This window comes from Canis lupus, assembly GCF_003254725.2.
Source record: "Canis lupus dingo isolate Sandy chromosome 17 unlocalized genomic scaffold, ASM325472v2 SANDYCHR17.02, whole genome shotgun sequence".
In the NCBI taxonomy this organism is placed as follows: Eukaryota; Metazoa; Chordata; class Mammalia; order Carnivora; family Canidae; genus Canis; species Canis lupus.
In genome coordinates this window covers 45070-51069 of record NW_026019395.1, presented here as the reverse complement: position 1 = coordinate 51069, position 6000 = coordinate 45070, and the positions used below count along the sequence as shown (strand labels likewise).

The 6000-nt window shown below is 39.0% G+C and overlaps 1 long non-coding RNA gene across 1 annotated transcript in view; it reads right to left on the bottom strand.

Moving 5' to 3' along the window:
* Nucleotides 1–232: 232 nt before the first annotated feature.
* LOC112664104 (uncharacterized) overlaps nucleotides 233–6000 on the bottom strand; it is a 16396-nt gene continuing 10628 nt past the window's right edge. Inside the window, exon 3 of the long non-coding RNA XR_003139501.3 lies at nucleotides 233–2366. This is a non-coding gene — a long non-coding RNA (uncharacterized LOC112664104). The remainder of the gene's footprint in view (nucleotides 2367–6000) is intronic.

Genomic DNA, 6000 nt, shown 5'->3' with positions numbered 1-6000 from the left:
GAAAAAAAGAATGGGTAATTTGGGTGTTATAATGAGGCAATCTGGCATATGACACCCCTTCATGTAAAAATCTCTGAGCAACTGGGAGAAAGGTAGAGGGTGTAGGATGTTGTTGGCTGAGGGGAAGGAGGCTGTTGAAGAGAATTATAATCCACATCAGTGATTAGGTTGGTTTAACTCACTGTAGGTAGTCAGCTGTGTGGCCTCCTCTCTAGAACAAATGGCACAGGAAGAGTAGTCTCTCTTTTGTTTTATTTTTCACTGAAGATTCTTATGTGCAACAAGTTTTAGAACTTTGAAGTTAAATGACTTCTAATAACTTTGTGTTGGATTTTACCTTGATAACTTTCCCGTTTCTCATTTTTTAAGGTTTTCTTTTAAAATTCCAGTTAACACAGTTTTATATTAGATTCAGGTGTAGAACTTAAATTCATTACTTACATACAACACCCAGTGTTTATGGCAAGTGCTCTCCTTAATCTCCACAACTATTTCACCCATCCCCTCACCCGCCTCCTCTCCAGCAGCCCTCAGTTTGTTCTCTATCATTAAGAGTCTGTTTTATGGTTTGCCTCTCTCTTTTCTTCTCCCCATGTTCATCTGGTTTTTTTTTTCTTAAATTCCACGTGAGTGGAATCATATGGTATTTGTCTTTCTCTGACTTTTTTCACTTAGGATAATAATACTCCAGCTCCATCCATGTCATTGCAAATGGCAAGATTTCACTCTTTTTGATGGCTGAATAATATTCCATTCATCAGTTGATGAACATTTGGGTTCTTTCTGTGTTTTGCCTATGGTTGATCTTCTATAGCTCATTTTTATGCGATGTTAGTTTTCCTGAGCTTTTAGAAGGTAGTGTGGTTCAGAGTAGCTTTTCAAACTCTGCAGAGCTCCCTCTTGTTTTCCCTTCACTGTTAAAAAATATGGCAGCTTGCTCTATGAGATTTCCTGGCTTTCTTCCATTCCCAAGTTTTTATCTCTGCCTCTTTTCCCCTTGTTTCTGTTACCCTTGTCTTTCTCAGTTTTGATTCCACTAGTTTCTAGTCAGTATGCCACCACTCCTGGAAAAGGGCTCTGATCCTTCTCAGTGCTCATGGCTAGCTCACATCTTAGAAGTATGGATTGGGTTATCTCTCTTCCCAACTTTTTATCCATGTTGGTAGCATGCAGTGAGCCATGATGGGAACATTTACACCATGGGAACTGGCAAATAATGCAAACAGAGTTTTTAAGTAGTTAAACAGCACACCACTGACTATGCCATTCTACCTCTTGGAATCTTACTGGGAGGCTTTGCACTCACTGGCATTGAGGTGAGCTACTGCTCTCTAATTGGTTGGCTTGTTCTCCAGAGGTTTTTCATTGGCTTTTTAGGAATTCTGTTCTAAGATTCCTCCAAATAGGTCCTTCCTCCCTTGCAGATGTCACCATAGGTTCTATGACAATTGGCTTATCCTCATCTGTTTGTATTGTGGGGATTATAGGAACACAATATCACTTAGTTTTATTGCAAATGTTCATGAGATTTTGGTGTTGACAAATTGCTGTCATCTAGGCTTTGTTGATCCACTTAGAGAGCACAGGTGGAATAGATCTAGCATACTTCTTAAGGTTTCTAGGATTTCAGGATGGTAAATGAGCATTGATTTCAACTTAAAGTCACCATCAGTGTTAGCCTCTAACAAGAGAGTCAGCCTGTCCTTCGAAACTTTGAAGTCAGTCATTGACTTCTCTCAAACTATGTAAGTTCTAGATGTCAATCTTCTGATGTAAGACTGTTTCATCTACATTGAAAATCTGTGTTCAGTGTAACCACCTTCATTAATTATCTTAGCCAGATCTTCCAGATAACTTGCTGCAGCTTCTACATCAGCATTTGCTGCTTCACTTTGTGCTTTTATGTTACCACTTCTTTCCTTAAACCTTGTGAATCAAACCTTGCTAACTTCAGACTCTTCTTCTGCAGCTTCCTTGCTTCTCTCTGCCTTCATGGAATTGAAGAGAGTGAGGGCCCTACCTTGCGTTAGGCTTTGCCTCTTAAGGGGATGTTGTGGCTGATTTGATCCTTATCCAGGCCACTAGAACTTTCTCCACATTAGTAATAAGGCTATTTCTCTTCTTTATCATTCTTAGCTTCACTGTTGAGGAATTTCAATTTTCTTCAAGAGCTTTTCCTTTACATTCACAACTTGGCTAAACATTTGACACAAGAGGCCTAACTTTCAGTCTGTCTCAGCTTCAACATGTCTTCCTCACTATGCTTCATTATTCTAGCTTTTCATTTATAAGAAGAGAGGTGACTCTTCCTTTCTCTTGAAGCCATTGTAGTGTTATCAATTGGCCTAATTTCAAAATTGTTGTGTCTTGGAGAATCAGGAAGCCAGAAGAAAGGGAGAAAGATGGTGGAAGAGCCAGTCAGTGCAGCAGTAGTCAGGACACATACAACATTTATAGATTAAGTTCACCATCTTATATAGGTGAGGTTTGTGGTACCCCAAAACAGTTACACTAGTAGCATCAAAGATCACTAATCATAGATCCCTATAACAAATATAATATTAATTAGCAAATTTGAAATATTTCAAGAATTACCAAATTGTGAACAGAGACCCGAAGTGAGCAAATGCTGTTGGAAAAATGGTGCTTATAGACTTGCTTGGCACAGGGTTGCTATAAACCTTCAATCTGTAAAAAATGCAGTATCTGCAAAGTGCCATAAAGCGAAGTGCAATAAAGCAGGCACCAGAATCTTAACAGAAGTGGGAGTCCAAAGTCCTCAGCACCACCATTTGAGCAAAGCACTTCATTTTGCTGAGCTTGTTTATTCTGTTGAATGGCTTAATACCTGACTTTTGCTCTAGATCCTCTCTATAACTAAACACAAACATATCTCAAAAGGGAAAGAAAGAAAATTTCCAGTGGACACAAAAGGAAATTTTTTTTGCCTCTTTTTCTGGGTTTGCAGGTCAGAGAATTCACTGTCCAGAGAAAATCCTTTTTCTCATCAAGTTACCATCAAATACGACCCACAGGTGTAATGATGGTGCTCTGATGTCCTAGATCTTGGAACCAGCAAAGTTACAGGATGCCATGCTCTTTCCTTTACAGCCAAATGATTCTTAATACCTTGCTAACCATTTCATAGCATCCAGTTTTGTACCTCTGATTCCATTTCACCTGTTCTTCTGTTTCCTTTAAAAAAAAAAGATTTATTTTTTTTTTTCATGAGAGACACAGAGAGAGAGAGAAAGAGGCAGAGACACAGGCAGAGGGAGAAGCAGATTCCCCTCAGTCAGCCCAATGGGGGACTTGATCCCAGATCCCAGGATCATACCCTGAACCAAAGGCAGACGCTCAACCATTGAGCCATCCAGGCATCCCTGTTCTTCTGTTTCCAATGATGGACACCCAAATGATCTCCAACTCCCTATTTGAGTTCAGTTTGTTTTGGTCCATAAAGTACATCAGCTATTAACTAATCTGCCTTCTCCCCAATGATTTGTGGTGAAATGTTTGTCATAAAAATGTCCATGTACATAGGAGTCTGTGGCTGAGCATCTTATTTTACCTCAGGTGTTTATTCTTGTACCAAAAACCACACTGTTTTTTATTAGTAAGAATTTGTATAACTAGAAGAAATCTCCCCCACTATTTTCATTTTTCAAGTTTAACTTGGTGACTTCTAGACCCTTATTTTTATAGTTCAGAAAAATATATCAAGTTTCTCAAAAAATCCACTTGAAATTTTTATTGGTTTGCTTTGAATTTGTGGATTAATTTGAGAAGAATAAATATCATTATCTATATCTTGCCATCCAAGAGCATAGAATGTTTCTCTATTTTTTTTTCAAATGACTTTCTATGTTATTTATTCAAGTTTCACATTTTTTTCCATAGTGATCCTGTCTAGCTTTGGTTAAATAAATTTTTAGACCCTATATAATTTGTGTTGCTATTGTTAATTGGACTCATTTTTCTTCTCATAGTTCCTAGTTGGTTAATGTTAATGCAGAGAAATCTTACGGATTTTTATTTTTTATTTTTAAAAAGATTTTATTTATTTATTTATTCATGAGAGACTCACAGAGAGAGGCAGAGACACTGGCAGAGGAGAAGCAGGCTCCCAGCAGGGAGTCCGATGCAGGACTCAATGCCAGGACCCTGGGATCACGCCGGGAGCCAATGGCAGACCTTCACCCAGGCGTCCCCCTTACTGATTTTTTTTTTTTAATTTTTATTTATTCATGATAGGCACACAGTGAGAGAGAGAGGCAGAGACACAGGCAGAGGGAGAAGCAGGCTCCATGCACCGGGAGCCTGATGTGGGATTCGATCCCGGGTCTCCAGGATCGCGCCCTGGGCCAAAGGCAGGCGCCAAACCGCTGCGCCACCCAGGGATCCCCCCCTTACTGATTTTTAAATGAATGTTGTATCTGATAGCTTTGTTGAATACTTTCTTTTTTTCACAGATTTTATTGATTTTAATTTTCTAACTAATATACAAATAATAATTATCTATATCTTTTCTTTCTTTTTTTTTTATATCTTCTCTTTAATCCTTTCAACTCTTCTTTCTTTCTCTTTCTTAATAGTATTAGCCAGAATCTCTACTGTGGTGTGGTAAATAGTAGTGGTCATCCTTGTCTTATTCCTGATCTTAATGTTTCTCCTTTATGTATGGGTTTTTGGAATATAGCATTTCAGGGAGTTTTGGAGGTATACAGGAGGTATACTTGTTATTAAACTCATTTGCCTTTCTCTTGTTAAGTCTTTATTATAAGGGAGGGGTGTCTCAGCCAAGAACCTGGCCAAGTAAAGGGAAAATCATTTTTCCTCCCCTACAGCTTCTTATTAGTGCCTTGTAATACAAAATCTTCCTCTAACTTCTTAAGTACACAGGATGATTATTTTAAATTCTTGGTCTGTCTATTATAAAAATTCTCTTTCTGGTAGTATGTATTGCTCAGTGTGCTGTATTTTTTACTCTCTTGACTAAGGTTTCACATTTAAACTGCTAAGAAACAATGGCACCAAGAGAAAAAATATTGCTGAGTCACCAGTTTGGAGGATTGAGAATGGAGGTTTGTTAGAAAGATTGGTTAATCTGCAACTTTTTTTAAGGTCTGGACACTAGGATAGGGCTTTTAGGATGTTCCTCCTACTATTACTGCCTCCAGGCATCCTCCACCTCAGGCTTCAGCCTGCTTCCTTTTTTATTTTTTATTTTTTATTTTTTATTTTATTGCTTTAAATTAAAAAAAAATTTTATTGGAGTTCAATTTGCCAACATGTAGCACAACACCCAGTGCTCATCCCATCAAGTGCCCCCCAGTGCCCATCACCCATTCACCACCACTCCCCCCCCCCCGCCCACCTCCCTTTCCACCACCCCTTGTTCGTTTCCCAGAGTTAGGAGTCTCTCATGTTCCGTCTCCCTTTCTGATATTTCCCACTCATTTCTTTTTTTTTAATAAATTAATTTTTTATTGGTGTTCAATTTACCAACATACAGAATAACACCCAGTGCTTATCCTGTCAAGTGCCCCCCTCAGTGCCCGTCACCCATTCACCCCCACCCCCCGCCCTCCTCCCCTTCCACAACCCCTAGTTCGTTTCCCAGAGTCAGGAGTCTTCATGTCTTTCGCCCTTTCTGATATTTCCTACCCATTTCTTCTCCCTTCCCTTATTTCCCTTTCACTATTATTTATGGTCCCCAAATGAATGAGGCCATATAATGTTTGTCCTTCTCTGACTGACTTATTTCACTCAGCATAATACCCTCCAGTTCCATCCACATTGAAGCAAATGGTGGGTATTTGTCATTTCTAATGGCTGAGTAATATTCCATTGCCTACATAAACCACATCTTTTTTTTTTTTTTTTTTTTATAAACCACATCTTCTTTATCCACTCATCTTTCGATGGACACCGAGGCTCCTTCCACAGTTTGGCTATTGTGGACATTGCTGCTAGAAACATCGGGGTGCAGGTGCCCCG